Source organism: Sus scrofa, chromosome 10 (genome assembly GCF_054392235.1).
Source record: "Sus scrofa isolate SSC_HxYL_T2T_F1_AM1 chromosome 10, Sscrofa_HxYL_maternal_Yorkshire_Landrace_v2.0, whole genome shotgun sequence".
Lineage (NCBI taxonomy): Eukaryota > Metazoa > Chordata > Mammalia > Artiodactyla > Suidae > Sus > Sus scrofa.
The window spans coordinates 9,976,561-9,998,683 of record NC_139392.1 but is presented as its reverse complement, the minus strand read 5'-3'; the positions used below and the strand labels follow the sequence as shown (position 1 = coordinate 9,998,683).

At 42.2% G+C, this 22,123-nt stretch overlaps 1 long non-coding RNA gene across 6 annotated transcripts in view; it reads right to left on the bottom strand.

The window, feature by feature from the left end:
* Positions 1–22,123, bottom strand: part of LOC146398785 (uncharacterized) — a 344,076-nt gene that overhangs the window by 220,552 nt on the left and 101,401 nt on the right. The window lies entirely within an intron of this gene.

The window sequence follows — 22,123 nt, the reverse complement described above, 5'->3', positions numbered from 1 at the left end:
ATGAACTTCCTTAATTCTAGGGTACCATGGAATCTTCTCAATGGGGAGACTGCTCTTTAATTTTATGTCCCCTGAGGATGCCTAAAATGATTGAAAATGTACAAATATATGATTTATGCTCCTGTATATGAGATCTTTGGGGAGCTGTGGCTTTCTAGAAAACTTTCATGTTTATTTGACATTCTTACTTTTACTATTACAAATAGCTTATATTTATTGAGCAATTATTATGTGCGAGCTTGTATACATGCAAGATCTTATTCAAGCCTCATAACCACACTAAAAAGCAGGATCTTACACATGAGATGCTTCAGGCTTGAAGAGGTTGAGTAACTTTCCCAGGATTCCACAACTAGTAAATGGTGAAGCAAGTGATTGAATCAAAGTCTGCCTTGGTCTAAAATCCTGCTCATAATCACTAGACGTATTTCCTCCCATTTTGTACAGGACTTTCCATCAGCTTTTCTGCATGTCTGAGAAATGAGTGGAAACATCTTAATGAAAGGAATGATGTACATAAATTCTGTTGGTAATTTATTATCTTGGAAGCTTTTTTTTTTTTTTTTTGCTTTTTTTAAGGCTGCACTTGTGGCATATGGAAATTTCCAGGCTAGGGGTTGAATTGGAACTGCAGCTGCTGGCCTACAGCACAGCCACAGCCACACCAGATCCAAGCCACATCTGCAACCTACACCACAGTGCATGGCAACACCAGATCCTTAACCCACTGAATGAGGCCGGGGGTCAAACCCCGGATGCTAGTCAGGTTTGGGGTTTTTAATTACCTTTTTTTTTTGGTGTGGAAGTTACTGAAATTGTAGGGAACTATTTAAAAAATAAAGTAAAGGGTCTCCATTAGCATGCATTACTGTGGTAACTGACTGTTGCTCTGTTGAAACACACATTCTTCTCTGGCCTAACAGAGCCCGAGTCAGAGCAACGGTTCCCCTTTACCTCTCAGCAATGTCCCTCCACCCTGGGTTGGAGGAGGCGTGTGATGGAGAGGGCTTTAAACAACGCTGGTCCAGAGTGAGACGGCTGATGGAAAACTTCAATTCTCTGAACAGATTGTTTCTTATGATACCCAAGACAGGGCCCAGGATCTACTCAGAGCTCTGCTTTAAGACCTGAAACTGAGTCTGGCTGGTGGACCTATTTATGACGCTTTTGATAAAAATGTATCTTGCAGCACATCTGGTTTGATTTAGCAAAGTCCACAGAAAGAATGTATTTGCCTTAGAAGCCTGATTCCCTAGGGGTTTGGGTATTCTAAATTATCCATGAATATTACCTAGACATGAATAATACAAGGTTCTTGCCTTGATTAGCCGCCTAAATCACCAGTCATGAGCATTTATTTTTGCTGTGTCATGTTATTTTTTCTGATGAGTCACATTACATTACATACGCTTTGGCAGGGAAGAGGCATGCCGTTTTCCTGAAACGAGTGACTGCCGGACACTGAAGCATCGCATAAGATACAGGACTACTCAGAAAAGTTGCCTGATCGATAGGCCTGTGATATCAAACACCGGCAATGAAAATCCAGGATGTTTGCAGTGGAAGCGAGCCCACAGCCCGCATCCAGTACAGTTTTCACTCAGCAGCAGTTTCTTCAAAGGCTGAAAAGAAGTACCAGGATTTCTGCTTTCAACACCCTCTCCCAGCATCTCGCTCAGCCATATATAGAAGAGATATATTTGATTGACGATGTCTCATGAGTACAGCAAATGATTCAGTGATGTATATATATCTATTCTTTTTCAGATTCTTTTCCATTATAGGTTATCACAAGATATTGAATATAGTTCCCTGTGCAACACAGCAGGTGCTTGTTGTTGGCCTGTTTTCTATATGGTAGTGCGTACCTGTTAATCCCCAATTCCCGATTTACTTCTCCTGCCCTTCCCCTTTGGTCACCAGAAGTTTGTTGCCTATGTCTGCATCTCACTGTATTTTAAATCAGTAAATCAATTCCCATTTCCCAATTGTCGAATAACATTGTTTGATTAAAAAGCACCTAGCTTAGAGTCAGAAGACCTGGGCTTCCAAATCCAGACAGGCCATTTACGAGTTCAGATTTCAGCCGCATTAGCTATGTTCTCCCAGCTTCTGTAGCCTTATGTGTCGAACTTTGCCGAGTTGCCACATGTTTTGAAAGAGATCACAGACGTAAGGTGCCTAATACATGAATAAGTGGGAGCTACTTTTATACTGGTTTCCTGTTACCCTGCCTTGCATAGATCCATGAGCAGCTGTCTCTCCAAGCGTTATATTTACTCAAATCAATCAACATTTTATTTCTTTTTTGAGACTGTCAATCATGAAACTATGAAAAAGTGACACAAGACACAAACCATGAGTCCGAGCTCCTAATCATGTAGGTCATTTGATCATTCAAAATTCCATTTTCCCTATAATATGTGGGAATCCAAGATCTTCTGAAGGTTCCTTCCAGCTCTGACTTGTTCTCATTGTGTGATGTGAACTTTCAAGAGAGTGAAAACCACATCAAGGAACAGTTGGGTCCTGGTTACTCCTTAAAAACACACAGAAACGGGTGAAGGTCCAGTTTGTGAAACAAGCCCTTTTGATGAAAGATTCCTGTAGTCAGAGACACTTATCAGATGGTACACAGGCCAGGCCCACAGCAAAGGTATAAATGAGTGGGCAGAGGGAAAGAAAAATCGTTCCAGATCTGACGCTGGCTCCTTGTCAGTACGGAGGATCTTATGGGCATGTTGAAAAGCAGGACGAGGTCTTGGGTAGACAATGTGAACTTGCCCCTTATGATGGCTAAGTGGTCCTTTAAACAAAAGGCTGCCTCTACACGACAGGAAATGCTAAAAGCAAAGACTGGCCATAGTCTTAGGCTCTATCCTTTCATCCTTGTAATCAACCATGACATTATTTGAGACATATCAGCAGTCTTTCATATTGAGCATAGTTTGCAATGGGCATGCTCCCCAAACTGTTTAGTTTTTACAATAAATTATTTCACACAGAAAGTCAACAGAGGCCCACTGGAGGAAGAAGGTATTTTTAAAAGGAATCGTGTTTTCTGAAACATTAGATCTGCACAGGACTGGGACCCACGAGGGAAAAATGCTACACTATTTAAAAGTCATGTGGGCGGTAGGACTCTGAAACCTATTTCAGTTTTAGCATTCTGGAGACAGGATGACTCGCTAATGGGTACTTTCAGTCTTGGTAATAATGCACTTGGCAGCACCCTGGAAACCTCCTTTTTTATCTGTAAAATAAGGGATAGGAAGAGCATCTACATTATAGGATTGCTGTAAGAATTAAATAAGATACAGCTTTGCACATAATAAGCACTCAATAAGTGGATGCTATTATTAGTCGTAATGATAATGTACTACCCAGGAGTACTTGGGAAATTTTCTAGAAATCAAAGTTCCCAGAAGATCTCATATCCAGGGGTCTAAATAAGATATTTGTAATGCCTCAACCGCATTAGAGGGTTTTTTTAAGGGGGGGCGGGTGGGGTAGATATTACACTAAGCATATAGAACAGAACAGCATACCTCTTGAGAGGGTTGTGTGTATAATCTAGAATCAAGCATATTCATAGTAAATGTAAATTCTCAAAAAAATCTTTTTTTTTTGAGAACCCAGATTTTGAAAGGAGAGGAGTAAGGACAGTGTGTGATACTGGGAGTTGTTGGAGAAATAAATACCAGTAACAGGTGGACATCTCTTAGGATCCCTGCGTAAATTATAATGCAAGGAAGAGCAGTCCTGGTTCTTGACTGGCCATTTTAAGGTTAGGGAACAAGGAGTACCCATCGTGGGTCAGTGGAAATGAATCTGACTGGTATCCATGAGGATGCAGGTTCGATCCCTGGCCTTGATCGGTGGGTTAAGGATCCAGTGTTGCTGTGAGCTGTGGTGTAGGTGGCAGACAAAGTGGGATCCCACGTGGCTGTGGCTGTGGTGTAGGCCAGTGGCTACAGCTCCAATTTGACCCCTGGTCTGGGACCCTCCATATGCCACAGGTGCGTCCCTAAAGACAAAAAAAAAAAAAAAAAAGAGAGAGAGAGAGAGATTAGGGAACAAAGATGAATCAAACTTTGCAGTTCCCATTATGGCTCAGGGGTAATGAACCTGATTAGTATCCATGAGGACTTGGGTTCAATCCCTAGCCTGGCTCAGTAGGTTAAAGATCTGGCTTTGCCATGAGCTGTGGTGTAGGTCACAGATGTGGCTTGGATCTGACGTTACCGTGGCTGTGGGGTAGGCTGGAAGCTATAGCTCTGATTTGACCTCTAGCCTGGGAACCTCCATATGCTGCTGGTGTGGCCCTAAAAAGACAAAAAGACAAAAAAAAAAAAAAAAAAGTCAAAGTTTAAGGAAGAAATTGCCTAAAGAATGGGAGAAACTTTGCTGGCTTCTATGATTCAACCAAGGAAACTGCTCTAATAAAGAAATTGGTATCTTTATGTTAAAGCAATATCAGTGATTATGGCAGGGCTCTACACAATGGAAGCAATTTTATTTCTCCTACATAAGCTTTCTGAACAGTTAATTTACCACATTGAATTTGCTTCTGGAAATTCGGGTTAAGCTAGTAATCCTTTTGGAAATTTTTGAGATGCAATATAAAAAAAGTTGATTTACATCTGTCTTAAGAGTTAGAAAAACACACTTGTAGGATGTGGGCTTCTTCAACAACTACTTAACAAAATTTCGTGTCATTGGATAGCAATAGAGAGAAAACCATTATTCACAGTTTGAATCAGCGATCAAACAACAGAAGCACACTAACAAAATCTCGTTTGTACATACACGGTAACGACTGAGAAATAACTCCGTTTGAATCAACTCAAAATGGATTTGAATACAAGAGGATTTTGAAGTGACTTTTTTAAAACACAAATTGCATGCTTCCTTTAGGTGCTGATTTTGTTACTTGCAAAATTCTGTTTTTTTCTCCCTTTTCATCAAGATTGAATTAGGCATCTACAAGAGGTTAGTACAGGCACCCCAAAACACTTCATTGCTTTGATTCTGCTCTGTTTCCAGAATATCATCCTGATTGGCTCCATTCTGATGCCTCTGAACATAAGAAAACTTCTCCTGGATTCAGAGAAGCAAAGATACCCTCACCACTGCTCCTGCAGAGAGAAGCAAAGTTCCCCCACTTCCCTTCCAGAATCACCCAAACAACAGGTTTCACTCAGTGCCACATGGAGAGATACACTCTTTTCATCTTTTAAAACCAGCAGACAAAGGGATGTGTGTTATTAAATTCCACATGTGGCTGGGCATTTTTTTTTTTTTTTTTTTTTTTTTTTTAGAGCTGCACCTGTGGCATATGGAAGTTCCCAGGCTAGGGGTCAAATTGAAGCTGCAGCTGCCGGCCTACACCACAACCACAGCAACGTGGGATCTGAGCTCCCAATGAGCGAGACCAGGGATTGAACCTGCATCCTCATGGGTACTAGCCGGGTTCTTAAGCCACTGAGCCACAGTGGGAGCTCATGGGGCATTCTCATTTATAAATCCCGAATCCATCATACATATTATATCTTCATGGACAAGGTGAGAGTTACTAGAGGAGCTTCTTCACAAACACTCAGTCATTGGGATTTTTAGGGATTGTTTTTCATTGTTTTGAAATGACTCAGTGGTTTTCCCAGGGAGTCAACTACCCTAGACCAGAGCTTGTTCTTTTCTTGATAAGATCCTGTAGCAGGAAAAAAAACCCTAAAATACTACCTGATGTCTTGTTCAATTTCCGGTAGCTCTTAGAGTTCCCTAGTTGGCCTCTACGTAGCTTTCCACTCATAAAATTCCTATCATTCATAGCTTCAAAGAGAAGGCAGAGCCAGGCTTTCACTAAGAAACTCAGGTCTGAGTTTCAAAATGAGCTTTTCAGAGCCCGTGACAGAGATAACGGTTTGAAAACTCAAGGGCTTTTGGATTGGAAGAGCCAAGCTTATGAGAGACACCTGTTTGGGGGGGGGCGTCTACAACCATAGTTTGTTTGGGTTTATCTCAAAACTAAGGCTAGGAATCTTTGGCCTATGGGTTCTATGCTTTGTCTGTCCTTATTGGTGAAGCCTAGCTCAGTGAATAGGCTGAGACAAGTAGGACCGGGAGGCAGAGGGATGCTCTGTCGTTTCCTCTGGCCTGAAGCAATGGACCATGAACATGGGTGATGTAGGCCTTTAAAAGACGATGAGGCAGAGGTCAGATAAAGCGTCCTTCACGCCACCATAAGGGATTTAGATTTAATTCCAAAGGGTGATAGGGATCCACTGAAAGACTTAGTGTTAAAAGGAACTAAGCAGATCTTCTTTTACCAAGATTTCTCTGGCAACGGTGAGGATAATTTCTTAAGGGAGGTGGGTGTTATTTGAGCTATGGCCTTAGGAAGTACAAGAATCCAGAGGAGGCATAAAGCGGGCCTAAATTAAGGCACTCGAAATAGATTATGTACGCATAAAATTTGTGGGCCCCCATGACTGAGGACGTCAGAGAAAAAAGGACAAAGGATGACTCCAGTGTTTCCATCTCAAGTCATGGTTGTCCCCGTTCATGGGGTGATGAAACTGGGGGCAGAGAGAGACGCTGGCGGGGTGGCATTTGGTTGAAGATAGATGCGTTTTGGACATCTTCTTAGTTTGAGCAGGCATTTGAAAGGAGCTGAAGATTTAGATTTGGGAATCTAAATTTGGTGCCAGCTGATGCCAACTCCCTGGGTGGGATTTTTGTCTCTAGACCCTCTCCTGCTCTGGGTCAACATTCTGTCTCTGTTCCTTCATGTTTTCATCCAGTATAGACGGGCATCCATTTGGTTAAGTGCCTGGAATTTCCTCAAGACAGAGAAGCCAGGTGGACATGTCGGTTCTTTTCCAAAACAATTTTGTTATCATTTCTATGATTATTGTTAAGTCAAGGCAGGAAAAATGGATCTGAGCATTTTTCAAGCACCCAAGTTATCTTTACCTGTCCAACTTTCCTTTTCTTTGTGTTAGTGTTCCAACCTGCATTCTCTTGATTGCGTTTCTAGGACTTGGACTTAAAATCTAGTGCAATTCACTTTACAGATGAGGAAATTCGGACCTATCTTCAGTTCTCCTCCAGAAGGTCATCCTTCGGCTTGGGCTTCTTATTTTCTCTTTTAGGCACATACAGAAAATTGTGTACCTTCTTCATTCCTGTCTTCTTCCCCTCCCTCAGATCTTCTTCAAGCATCCTACAGAACAAGCTCTCTACCGGTGACAAGTGAGAGGATGACACCATGTGTCAATTCCATTTGACATCTTTACACTGAAAAGATGCGTCCTCTTAGGGTTACAGTAAGTAAATCCCTTACTTGCTCTCCTTTCAAAAATTACAAAAGAGCGTTTTTAACCTACCGTTGGTTATGGCATAGCTCCCTTTATGAATTCTTGCACATCGAAAGAGTCTGACGGGTGTTTTTATATCTACGACACAGTGTTGAAGTTGGGTCTCGATGATGTATAGTGGTACTGATATATTTTTTATGCTTCATGTACTAAATTTTTAAAAAGTTACACCTGCAGATTTTTATCTGTGTTCCATCAGCATAAACGCTCCAGGATCAGCACTTTTCAGTTCTCCCATGAAAAGTGATGAGGTCTTTGCAAGGGCTGGGGTCATATGATCTGTCTCAGTGCTGTCTTAAACGGTGCCAGAAGCTAGGGCATAAAGTGAATGCTATTTTGGCCACACTTTATTGAATTCCCTCTCCAGATGCTCCACATATTTCACAGCAGAATTAGCAACAGCCATCACTGTGGAAGATCCTAAGTGTCCCAGCTCTTCGCTCAATCCCCAGACCAGTTCACAGCTTACTCGTAGCTGAAGATGATGACAAACTCATTCCGTCCACCTGACAGTGCAGAAAAGCCATGTGCTGGAGGGCAGGGGGAGTCCAAGGGGGATGAGCTGGAGGTTCGGGGGAGCATCATGGGAATGCAGAAATTTGGCTTTGGAGCCGGAGACTTTTCCTTGCTCGACATTCTGTATGGTTTATGGGGCCTAAGAGGGCAGCCAATAACCCTCCGCCATACTTCCTATTCTGAGCCCCAAGCTGGACTTGTCATTTTCATTCCAAACTCACATAATCCTTCCCCAAGCCTTTGCCTCTGGATCCATGTTAGCAGGTAATTTGCATAACCCAACATTTCTTGAAAACTCTCTCTGGGGTGAGCTTACCTGGAACTCTCTGTGGTGTCATCCGAAATAAAGTGACCAGGATTTTAGTTTTAGCTTAAAACTGCAATCTAGCTCAGCAGTTCCGTCAAAGTGATGTTAATACACAGTAATATTCATAAGAGCCTGTGCCTTGTGGGAAGGTATATTTAGAAGGTTTTTTTTTTTCCGTGCAGCTATTTCAGGCGTATGGATCAGTCTCCTTAGCATGGGATCCCCTCAAAGAGAGTACGTGAGTGTCAGCAAATATGCATCAAAGTCACACGAAATGTTCATTTTTATGCTGCAAGATGGGAATGAGGCGCACGCCTGAACGTCAGGACACTCTGGTGGTCCTTCTCATGGGTTACCCACGTGGCCAACATGACCTGGCAATGGCTTGCAGATGTGCTTCTCCAGTATTTGTTTTCCTGATCCAGCTCTATGAAAACTCCCCCTGGAGACAATTTTCCATCTCCAGGTCCATCAAAAATTTTATGCCTCCCGGACCTGACTTGTCTAACACCTGCTCTTTGAAGAGTCAGAAGTGCTAGGGGATTCATTTCTGCGAATGACCTATGAATTTTATGGCATGTATTTTTAAATTTATTACTATTATTATTACTTTTTTTTTTTTTTTTTAGGGCGGCACCAGCGGCATTTGGAAGTTCCCAGGCTAGGGGTTGAAATAGAGCTGCAGCTGCTGGCCTGCGATGCACAGCCACAGTAATACCAGATCCCAGCCACGTCTATGACCTACACCACAGCTTGAGACAACGCAGGATTCTTAACCCACCGAGTGAGGCTAGGGATCAAACTCACATGCGGACAGACACTATTTTGGGTTCTTAACTGGCTGAACCATAGCAGCAGCTCCTATGATATGCAATTTTTTAAAAATTCTATGTCTCTTTTAATTATTAGTGTCTTGGTGTTTAGAGGAATTAAACTGTAATTTTTGGCCAAAAAATATCAGCTTATCTCATTATTGTAAGCAGTGTCTACTAATCTCTCCTAGTTATTTAAGCTGATTGTTGATGAATTTCACCCAGTTATTTAAGTTTAATGATGATAAATAAAACTTGGACTATAACCCTGATGAAATTTGTCACATGGAAAAAAGTTTTGAGGAGTTTAAACGACACATTCAGATTACTGCATGCTTGAGCCAATGGATTAAACTATTTAAGGTGCTACTAGAAATGAGTTGATGGAAAAACAGTCCTTGTACAGGCTTCAAGTTGGTTTTCAAGTTGGTTTGGGTCACACTGCTTTCCATCTTATTTTGGTTTATTTATTTAAAAGTTCAACTCACAGGATTTTTTTTTTTTAATTATAAGGGAAACATGTTCGGTATCCTAAAAGTTCTATGAGAAAATCATAGATTCTTTGGCCTAAAACTTATCTAGAGAAACTGCCATAATATGTCTTCAGTAGAAACATTCTTATCTCAGTCTATATACTTTTATTTTAAGCCTCAAGAAAGGACAGTTTCACAGCTGCAACTAATACCCATCCCATACTTCCTGTTCTGTATGCAGAATGGTATATATTTTCTACGTTAAAGCTTCTGCCTCCCATACAGTACAAATGTATACACACACACACACACACACACACACGTACTACTCCCCCCCCAGTTGTAGCCCTTTTCCTGCCTTTTCATCCTTTACAAAAACCTTTGTACATGACACTGACTTTACAGCAGTTGAAAATACATCCTAGGTTTCTTAGCCAGCCTCCTCCTGAGGATGTTACGAGGGAATGGTGGGGGTGGAGTGAGGCCCTGTTATCATGCAAGCAATTGCTAACCGTGGACCTCTGACTTTGTAATTTGTTCTTTATGGACTCGCCTGCAGCCAATAAGCAAAATCAATAGTCTTTGCTGAAAAGTAAGCAAGTGCCAGGGTGTTATGTGACAGGTGAAGATACATGTGCTTACCAGGGGTCAGGGGGCCACATCAAATTTCTCTCCGACTTTTTTTTCCAAAAGCTCAATCCATTTAGGGAGCATTCGTCATTGGAAAATGTTGCAGCGGGGACTAAGAAAGGCTGCTGCTCTTCTTTTCTCATTTAACGATGTTTGTTTTCAACAGCCTGTTCAATAATGTCACTGAGAAGAAATTATGTGAGAAGAATAAAGTGCTGGGAGTCTATTTATTTATTCATTCATTCATTTCTGTAGAATAACACTAGCTGTTGCTTTCTCATGTATATTAATACAGCTGGGGTTGTCCAAACATTTGCTTGTTCTATTCCTTTCCAAGAAATAGGTAAGTCTCTCTCTATTGCCATGGATTGTTTACCTGGAGTTTAAGTCAGAGGGAAGGTTATATGAGCTTCCCTTACATCAGCCAACATTATGGTAAGATGTAAATCTACTCGATAAGTTGGCCTCTGATAAGATGCCAAGAACCTCCTCTGGTTTTTCCTCAGAACCATCAGGCGTCAGGCAATTTTGGAGAAGGATATAAAATCAAAGACTAATGAGGGAAAGTGGATTCAAAAACGATCTATAAGAAAATGGGCTTTTAATCTTGGATATTTTATCACTGTGTTTCTCCTTTTGGCTTCTCCTATGGCAATTTGTAGGAATGATCAGCTCAGAAAACAGGGTTTCACTTTGAAGCAGAATTTCTTAAATTGAAACATGGAAATTTTTGCAGAACCTGCAAACAACCATGAACTGATAGATCTAAGCAGTAACTGGGGGCGAGGGGGGGGGTTGTCAAAGGAAGAGAGAGCCACGCAAAGACCCTGTGTCTGCCCATTTGCATGGACTGAGAATATGGTTCCAAGAGCATGCAGTCTGCTATTCTGCCTTGGCAATTCTTCTAGAGGAAAAATTAAATTTAGGACATGTTTCTGTTGATTATAGTTTGTCTTTAGTGGTTTCTGTGGTTCATTGTAGTTAATTTGCTTTTGTTCTTGTTTAATCATCATAATCTGTGTGTATTTTTTGCAGGTGTCTTTCTGAGGGCAAAAATTTATGCCTTTTTAAGAACCCACATCAAAATTAAATGATAACCAGAAAGCTGTTTTAGTGGTACCATGAGAATCCTTTGAAAAATAACAAAGCTATGGCATCACAATGATCAAATTACCAGTGACATTTTTCACAGAACTACAACTAAAATTAATCCTAAAACTTAAATGGAACCAGAAGAGAGCCAGAATTGCCAAAGCAATCCTGAAGAAAAATAAATAAATAAAGCAGGAGGCATAGCCCTCCCAGATTTCAGATAATACTACAAAGTTACAGTAATCAAAACAACATGGTACTGGCACAAAGACAGACATATGGATCAATGGAACAGAACAGAGAGCCCAGAAATAAAACACATACCTATGGTCAATTAATCTTTGATGGAGAAGGCGAGAATATACAGTGGGAGAAAGACAGTCTTTTCAGCAAGTGGGGTCAGGAATGTTGGACCGCTGCATGCCAATCAATGAAGCTAGGACACACCCTCACACCATACATAAAAATAAACTCAAAACGGCTTGAAGACTTAAATATAAGACATACAACTCCTGGAAGAGAACATAGGCAAAAATGTTTTCTGACATAAATTATGCCAATGTTTTCTTAGGTCAGTCTCAAAGCAATAGAAATAAAAACAAATACAAACAAATGGGACCTCATTGAACTTATAAAATTTGCATAGCAAAGGTAACCATAAACAAAATAAAAAGATAACTTACAGATCTTGAGAAAACATTTGCCAATGTAGGGGTTGTTATACTAAGTGAAATCAGAAAGAGAAAGACAAATACCATATGATACCACTTATATGTGGAATCTGAAATATGACACAAATGAACTTATCTACAAAACAGAAACAGACTCACAGACATAAGGAACAGACTTGTGGTTGCCTAGGGTTGGGAGTGGTGGGAGTGAATGGAGTGGGAGTTTGGGATTAGCAAAGGCAAACTATTATATATAGAATGGATAAATAAAAGGTCCTACCTTAGAGCACAGGGACCTATACTCAATATCCTCTACTAAACCATAATAGGGAGTTCCCGTCATGGCTCAGTGGTTAATGAACCCAACTAGTATCCACGAGGATGCAGGTTCAGTTCCTGGCCTTGCTAAGAGGGTCAAGGATCTGGCATTGCCGTGAGCTGTGGTGTAGGTCGCAGATGCAGCTCATACCCTGCGTTGTGTGTGGCTGTGGTGTAGGCCAGCAGCTACAGCTCCAATTTGACCCCTAGCCTGGGAACCTCCATATGCCATGGGTGTGGACCTAAAATAAAATAAAATAAGATAAACCATAATAGAAAAGAATTTAGGAGTTCCCATTGTGGCTCAGTGGTTAACAAACCCGACTAGCATCCATGAGGACTTGGGTTCGATCCCTGTCCTCGCTCAGTGGGTTAAGGTTCCAGCATTGCCGTGAGCTGTGGTGTGGATCACAGACACGGCTCGTATTTGGCGTTGCTGTGGCTGTGGTGCAGGCCAGCAGCTGTGGCTCTGATTCGACCCCTAGCCTGGGAACCTCCATGTGCCGAGGGTAGGGCCCTAAAAGACAAAAAAACAAAAACAAATAAATAGAAAAGAATTTAAATGCAAAAGAATTTTAAAAAATCTATGGCATCAGAATTGATACTCAGTAAGTTTACAAGTCGTCTTGTTACATAAATTCATTCTCACAAAAATTCATACTGGCCAAGAGGACATACAAAACCCAGCTAATATCCTGCTTATTTCATGCTATATGTAACATCACGGAATTCCGGTATGCCGAAATGATTTGCATAGTACCTTAGAGTTCACTGGGCCTCATGCGTTTCTCCCTAAACACAGTGTAAACTCCTAGAGGGAAAGGACTATATCGTCTGCATTTCTTTGTAGCCCTGGTGCTTCAGCTATGTGTTCAGATAAGCAAAATCTGAGCCTGAATTTGAGACTGACATATGAATTTGACACACAAATATGTCTGTTATCTGTATGTAAAAATATATATATATGAGATACATGAAGCTATGTCAAAGTAAGACAATTTGTTTCTGAATTCGATAAAGCTCTATATACAAGCTTCATTTCCATTAGCACATTATCATACTTATTTTGTCTTTTTTTTTTCTTTTCTGTCTTTTCTAGGACCACACCCGTGGCATGTGGAGAGTCCCAGGCTAGGGGTCTCATCGGAGATGTAGATGCCGGCCTACACCACAGTCACAGCAATGCGGGATCCGAGCCGCGTCTGCGACCTACATACACCACAGCTCACGGCAATGCCGGATCCTTAACCTCTGAGCAAGGCCAGGGATCGAACCCGAGACCTCATGATTCCTAGCTGGATTCATTAACCACTGAGCCACGACGGGAACTCCTATCATACTTATTTTGTATTGAAGTTAGTAACAAGGATAATAGGGAATGGAAGAGAAGTCTTTCCTCTAAGGGGATTCAACACCCGTTCCAGGTGTCTCCACTACACCACCATGGAACAATGACAGACAGATATTCCTCTAACTTAGAGACACCTAGACCTTAGAGATACCGTAGTGTATAAACTATACCCTATGCAATGCGGCAGCTGCATGCAGCTGGCTGCTAAGCGTTGGAAACGTGGTTGGCCAACATCTGAAACCTACACAACTTTATATGTCAACTCTATACCAATACAATTTTAAAAAAATAAAAACATTTAAAAAAACCCACACTACTATATATAAAATAGACAGGTAACAAGGACCTACTGTATAGCACGGGGAAGTCTACTCAGTACTGTCTCATAACCTATCTAGGAAAAGAACCTGAAAAGGAATGGATGTAGGTATAACTGAATCACTTTGCCATACACCTTAAACTAACACAACTTCGTAAGTCAATTATTCCCTAATGAAATTAAAAAATAAATAAATGTGGTCAGTGAAAACGGATTCTTAAAAAAAAAAAAATCATATGCTGCACTAAATATATTATTAACATGAATTTCTCCTGTTCAACTTTTTGAACTATGGCTCCTAGAAAATCCAAAGTTTCATTTATGGCCGGCATTAGATTTCTGTTGGACAGAGCGGATAAGGAAAGACCAGCCAGCTTAACACAGATGGTCAAAGCCAAACGGCTACAGCAGATCAGCTTGACCTCTTAGATGAATATCCTTTCCTGTTCGTGTCGGCTGTAATTGCACGGTCACAATTATGCACATTTTTCCTTTCCAAAAAGACATCAAAATGAATAACTGCACGTGGTTACATATTTCATTTTCATTAGGCTTCTTACGAAATGAGTTTATAAACCGAACCGTGCGCTTTGCTCGAGCCAGTGTTCTGAGCTCTGAGGTTCAAAAAGGTACATCCACACTAGCAGCTTGCAACCCTGCTCCCTGACAGATGCCACCACCTGCAGTTTTTCTCAGACTGACAGTATTCTCTCAGCCCCTCCTCCTCCTCCTCTGGTCTTCGTCCCCACATCCCCCTCAGGGGGCTCTAAATCAGGGTTTCCGGTCAGTCCATTCTCACCACTCGGAAAGCAGGTTGTGGCTTCTGACCTGTGCCATCGGATTTGATGGCATGGGGAAACCGACAGCTTTTTCCTTCTTAGAGACAGCAAATAATGCCCCCATCTACAACTGTTGGAACCTTAGATCTGATCACGTGTGATGAGCCATGCAGAGAAGCTTTATGAAATCCAGCTTTCAAGGCCCCATCCCATACACCGTGCTCCCTAATATTTGAGGGGGTACAGCTGGGTAACCCACTCTAGTTTTTCTACTTGGTACAAATAAGTATTAGGCACCGGGCAGACCATAAGAAATGGGTAGCACTGCCGTTATTTCAAAGTATTTATAACTTGCCTGTCACAGCGCAGCAGGACTTTCCAGCATTTTCCGGAAGATCACATGTCATTCTCTTTCCAGAGCTCCCACTGTGGCTCAGCAGGTTAAGGACCTACTGTTGTCTCCATGAGGATGCAGGTTCAATCCCTGGCCTCTCTCAGTGGATTAAGGATGGGGCATTGTGGCAAGTTGCAGCAGACATCGCAGATGCGGCTTAGATCTCGCCTGGCTGTGGCTGTGAGGTAGGCCTCAGCTGCAGCTCTGATCTGACCCCTAGTCTGGGAACTTCCATATGCCGCAGATGCAGCCCTAAAAAAGCACGATACCCTTTCTGTCCACACAGACAATCCCAAGGGGAGCACTGCTCATTGTGAAAAGATAGACTGTGCAGTGACCACTCTGAAGGGCAACGTTAGAAGTGGCATCTGCAGACCCAGGCCTGTGGCAGGGCTGTAATTCGAAACACTACATGGGAGGTAATGAGTTCTCATTTTTGAGCTAATTAAGGCTTTAATGGTTCTAAGGACCAACGTTTCTCCTTAATTCCAGCAATTTCAGTCCCGTTTATGATGTTGACCCAAGGTACAAAAAAGGGCGAAAAAGCCCGAGAGTCCTAAGGATCCTGTGTTATATCCAGGTCACTGTGAGCCCTGGGCCAGGAGAACATTGCTCTCCTATTGCTTAAGTGATCGCCTAACCCTGACCTCGCTGCTTGACGTTGGACCCATCCACCTGCGGAGGCCCTACAGGGGCCATTTGGATTTAGATGAGAGCGGGCATTCAGAGAAATGGGGCTGGCATCTGAAGCACTCTAGGAAGGCAGGCAGCCATCCTACGTAACCTACGGCGAGGACTACAAGGCCCCGGTGTGGCCTCCGTGACGAGTGAGAGGAGGCAGCTTTCCCTCCTTCTCCCGAGAAGTCTTCTCTTTGTGCCGTCACAGGGAACAGGTAACGCTGAAATTTTCCACCGGAGGTTCACTTGGGTTCCGATAGTTTCTCCTCTGGCCCCCAAATGCACTCTGTAGATACGGCATGTATTACATGATCCTAAGTCACCTGTACCTTGAAGCGAAGTACTTACTAATTCAACCGACCATTATTTATTGAATCACAGATGGAGTCGGACTCTGTGCTAGGCAGTGGGACGGTCATATGAAGCAAAAGCAGACACAGCTCCTCGTCTCAGAGTTTGTAGCCCTGTTGTAGCAACAGACATTAATAGAAAAGAAACGTGGCCGTGGATGCGTAGCATAAACTGAGGACATTGAAAGAGAAGAACATCGTCTTATGCCCTAGTCTCTAGGAATTAATAACAAAAGGACTTGAAACTAAATGGAGAGGTCAAGGGCAGAAAGCTTCTTTGAGGCAGTGACCCCTGAACTCCATCTGAAATGAGAATAAAGATGTAGGGTTTGAAGACAGCAGTTGGTGTTTGAGCCTTAGAATCGATTTCAGCTTTCATTTTCTTTTTTCTTTTTCAGAGCCGTACCTACGGCCTACGGAAGCTCTTGAGAATAGGAGCCGCAGCTGCAGGCCTACACTGCAGCCATAGCAACACAGGATCCGAGCCACATCTGCAGCCTATACCACAGCTCACAGCAACGCCAGATCCTTAACCCATGGAGTGAGGCCAGGGATCAAACTTGCATCCTTATGGATACTGGTCGGGTTCTTAACGACTGAGCCACAACAGGAATTCCGATTGCAGCCTTTTTAAAGACAGATTTTGTTTGATAGGATTTCTTACTGAAAAACTACAGAGGATGGTATATCTGTTGGAAAACGAAAACATCTTCAAAGGATTATTTCTGGTGTGTTTGTGAAATGACACTTAGCACATTTACAAACTTAATAATTTAATTGTACGTAGTGGAGAGAATTTATTTAAAAGAATAGAGAGTAGATGAATGCTCAGATGATGGAAATCTATAGATACTATATCTGTTTATTTTAGAAAAGGTAAACACTTTATTCTCTGAACCAGAATTTTTCTGGAGCACATAAACGTGCTATGTGCAAGGCTGTGGGGGTGAGGGAGGGTGTGGGGGGGTGTTCCATTTCTAGGACAGAGGCTGCGAAAATAAGACATGACTAGTCATCAAGAGGAAAGATGAAAGAGAGGCTAGAACCTGAGAAGACAGAGGAAATGAGGGTTTCGTCAGCCCGTCCTTAATGGTGGTGGGAGAAGTCAAAAGTGACAGGTGAGGGGAAAATATGAGACCCCAACTCACTAAGAGTTGGACAGTTCAGGACTTCCTAAACGGTGGAGACAGAGATCGTTAGGTCATTGGTACCGTGCACATGCTCTCAATAGGGCACAGCATGCAAAGAACTTTTTCTTCCTGAGTGAACTGAAATGTACTGAAAGTATGTTTCATCTGACACGCCAAGTCCTATAGCTCAAAAGCACATACTTAAGAATTGAGTTTAGGATACAGAAACCACATCCGGACCTAGCAGGAAAGAGCACAGAAACAGATTAGCAAAGCCTGCTACAGACCAGGGCATTTGCTATCCCTACTCTAAAGAGTCTCATTCACCTGCTTTTTACACGCTTTTCTCTTTCTTTGGGCCACCTCGAGCTATTGCAAGAGATAAGAAACAAGAAACCATTTTTTTTTTTTAAATAAAGATCTTTAAAAGTTGTTATTGTTCAAGAACCAGTGTTAACTCACGAGCATTATTTTTCTTTTAATTGTTTTATTGATTTTATTTTTTGCTTTTTTGGGGGGGCCACACCTGCAGTATATATGGTAGTTTCCAGGCTAGGGGTCCAGTCAGAACTGCAGCGGCTGGCCTAAGCCAGAGCAACTCGGGATCTGAGCCACATCTGTGACCTACACCATGGCTCATGGCAACCCTGGACCCTTAACCCATTGAGCGAGATCAGGAATCAAACCCGCATCCTCATGGATCCTAGTCGGATATGTTTCCACTGTGCCACAATGGGAACTCCCTTTTTTAATGATTTTAGAGGAGAAATGAAATCAACAAACAACACAGGCAATTTCCATAACATAAATTGAAAGTTCTAAAGAAATCTGCATTTCCAGTGGTGGGAAGTGTCGGGTCTTTTTTGGACCCAAGCTCCTTCATGTGCCACCGGGGCAAGAAGAATAACGTTCGTCAGAGCTGAATCTCTGAACCAGTGAATAAAAGATATCAGTGTTACTTAGCTGAGGCGTGAATAAATATTCATAACAACGGCACATGCATAGCTAATTGAATGACTTTTGTTAATATTAAACTAGATATTCATGGACACGTGCCTTTTTCTATAATGAAAATACTGCCTTGGGCTACTTTTGTTTTTCTTGTCTAGAACAATTTATGTGCTTTCAGTGAAATGAATATAAACTCCTATTCTCATGACAAAATAATTCACCATTAATTTGAGGAAAGAATTTCTTTATTCCCTTGGTGGTATACTTCATTGAAAAAGCAAACCCTAAAACTAATCTTGAAATTTTTATTCGTGCATTATGTTTAATTTCAACCACACATTCCATGTCTATAAAGAGAGATTTTTCTAGGATTATTAGGACCAGAGGTATTGTTATCAAGTCCATAAGAGATTTGCTTTTGATTAAATTAAAGAGTAATGAAAACAAAGGGAAACAAAACAAGATTCCTACATGGCTGCTTGTGGGGTGAACCTAATATTTTCCCTCCTTCCTCAGTCTTGCTTCCCCCTCTTTTTTCTTTCTCCCCTTTGTTTCCCTATGTGCATGGGGATGGATATTTTTTATTCATTGGCTGCTTAGCATTTACTCTCTCTTTATAACACAAAACCCTGACTTTCTTCTGGAAAGTGAGCTCCTCCTCATTGGGCTAGTGGTTTTCCGCCCCCCACTGAGAAGTCTGGGGACCTGTACCCACCCTGTTCCTGGCACTGGCACCACTGTATTTCTTCTCAGCTCCCACCCTCCCTCAACTCAATTTTAGCTAAGATATTCTTGTTATAGGTGTTCTAGAACTTTCGTGTGTTTCTGTAAATATGTTCAAATGCATACAACTTAATTTGTCAAATTTATCTTTCGACACCCACCTTTCTCCTTCCCCCACTCTAAAAAGTGAGAATATACCGTTGTACACACAGCCTTCCTCCTTCTAATCCCTGCCCAGCTCACTGTTATTATTATTATTATTTGCATTATATTGTTTTTATCGGAGTGATTTCAGAGAAGAGAAGAGAGAAAAGATACCTTTACTCTCTTATTTTATAACTGGAAGTCACTGTTCATCTTTGTCTACTCCATGGTACCAGGTAGTTTACTGTGTGTGCAGTAGCTACTACGCAGAACTAAAACGTTGGCCTTCTCTTGTCCATGTTTTAACTGGCCTAGAAGATTTATTTATTTATTTATTTGATTTTAATTTTTTCTATTATAGTTGGTTTGGTATTCTGTCAATTTTCTACTGGACAGCAAAGTGACCCAGTCACACACACATACATATGTACATGCTTTTTCTCACATTTCCCTCCATCATGCTCCATCACAAGTGACTAGATACAGTGCCCTGTCCTATACAGCAGGGTCTCATTGCTTATCCACTCCAAATGCAATAGTTTGCATCTATTAACCCCACATTCCCAATCCATCTCTCTCTCTTCCCCTTCCTCTTGGCAACCACAAGTCTGTTCTCCAAGTCCATGAGTTTCTTTTCTGTGGAAAGGTTCATTTGTACTGTATGTTAGATTCCAGATGTATTAGATTCCATATTAGATTCATATGGTATTGTCTTTCTCTTTCTGATTGACTTCACTTAGAATGAGAGTCTCTAGTTCCATCCATGTTGCTGCAAATGGCATTATTTTGTTCTTTTTAATGGCTGAATAGTATTCCATTGTGTATATATGCATATCTTCTTAATCCGTTCATCTGTTGATGGACATTGAGGCTGCTTCCATGCCTTGGCTATTGTGAATAGTGCTGCAATTTATATGTAGGTGCATGTGTCTTTTTCAAGGAAAGTTTTATTCAGATATATGCCCAAGAGTGAGATTGCTAGGTCATATGGTAGTTAACATATTCAGTTTTCTGAGGTACCTCCATACTGTTTTCCACAATGGTTGTACCAATTTACATTCCCACCAACAGCGTAGGAGGTCTCCCTTTCTGGAAGAATAATTTAATCCATTGAACAGAGACACTGAGTTATAGGCAACAGTTAGAAGCATTCCCCTACAAGGCAGAGCATTTACCCTGGAGCTTATCCCATGGCTAAGGGCAGACCAGTGCTCTTACTTTCTGCAGGAAGACAGATCCCAGATGTAACCCCAACAGGGTGGGTCCACACAGTCCCAGTTCCTCCCCCGAATTCCTCAGCGGCAAAGTGGTGGGAGAAATAGGCAGTGTGTGAGAGCTTTTTCACTGGAGAATCTCTCTCCATGTGGAAGGAAACATCAGGAGAAGCAAGTGTGACACAAACACATCACCCCTTCTTCCCCCATCTCTGTTACTCATCCACTGCCCATAGTTCTTGTACTGCTTTCTAGGTAAGCAAGGCAGTAACGAAGAATCAATCAGGATAAAGAATTCTAAAAGGAAGGCAAGGATCTGAGGACGCGTTGCCCCACCATGACTCATCTTTTGGTCTTTGAGAGTGTAAGACACCCCCGGGTTGCCACACCACGCCCGAATCCCTGGAACCGTGGATGATGTTACCGCAAAAGGGTCCTTGTAGGTGGGATTAGAATGACAGACCTAAAAACAGGAGATTATCCTGGATTGTCTGGGGGGCTCCATCTAATCACCTGAGCTTTTAAAAGAGGAAGGCAGAACAGTCAGTGAGAGATGCGGCAGAAGGAGAGGACACAGAAGAAAAGCAAGAGAGTGCTAAAGGTTCGGGGCCTTATTGCTGACTCTGAGAGCAGGGAGCAACCTGCAAAAGTCGCAGAGAGGCAACTGGAAGCTAAGGGCGCCCATTAAGAAAGAGCCGCCAAGGAGATAAGGCCTCAGTCTTAAAACAGCATGGAGCTGAACTGTGCCAACAACTAGAAGGAGCCTGAAAGTGGGTTCTTAGGGCCTCCAGAAAGGAACACAGCCCTGCCCACACCTTCATCTCTGCTCCGTGATACCCTAAGCAGAGTATCAGCCTGCTGTCCCTGGATTTTTGACCTACTGCCTGTGAAATAATAATTTCATGTTGTTTTAAGTCACTCAAAGATGCAATAAAGTGTTATAGCAACAACAGAAAACTGACAGGGATAATTCAGGCAAACACAATCCTTTTTGGAATCTGGTTGTCTACGATGGCTGCTCTCAGATCTGTGTAGTCCTGCCTGTGATACACAGACTCGCGATGGACAGTACCTATGTAAAGCAATATGAAGCAGCATGCAAGCGGGGAGGGAGTTGAAGATTGGGCCCTTTAAATCACCTCTGTATCCTTATGAAACAACGTAAATAAAAGCAGTGGATAATTTCCTCCATTCATTTGATAAATGCAAACATCTTAATCAGTGGCAGGCTTGCTTTCCCTCATTTGCATGCAAAATGTAAACTCACAATCTAACCTTTGACAACTGTCCCCTCCACCGCCAGAGCAGCTGAGTCAGGAAGGTAAGCTCTGTTAGTCAAAGGAAGGTCATGTCTAGGAGGGAACCACATCGTCTGTCGTCACTTGATAACGTGCATTTCTCCAACAGCACCGCTAACAGTAAAACTGTACCGTTCTGCCTGTAGGGTAAGTTAACTCGGTCTCAGAGAATAAACTAAACCAGTAAATACCTTGTTCAGATGGCTAAATAACAGGGACAAACTGAAAGCAAACCAAAAGGGGAAAAACCGGAGTTCCCGTCGTGGTGCAGTGGTTAACGAATCCGACTAGGAACCATGAGGTTGCGGGTTCGGTCCCTGCCCTTGCCCAGTGGGTTAACAATCTGGCGTTGCCGTGAGCTGTGGCGTAGGTTGCAGTCGTGGCTCGGGTCCCGAGTTGCTGTGGCTCTGGTGTAGGCCAGTGGCTACAGCTCCGATTCGACCCCTAGCCTGGGAACCTCCATATGCTGCAGGAGCGGCCCAAGAAATGGCAAAAAGACAAAAAAAAACAAAAACAAAAACAAAAGGGGAAAAACCTTGCCTACCAACCTAATCCCTCGTGCTAGTATTATTATTAATTATGTCATGGCATATA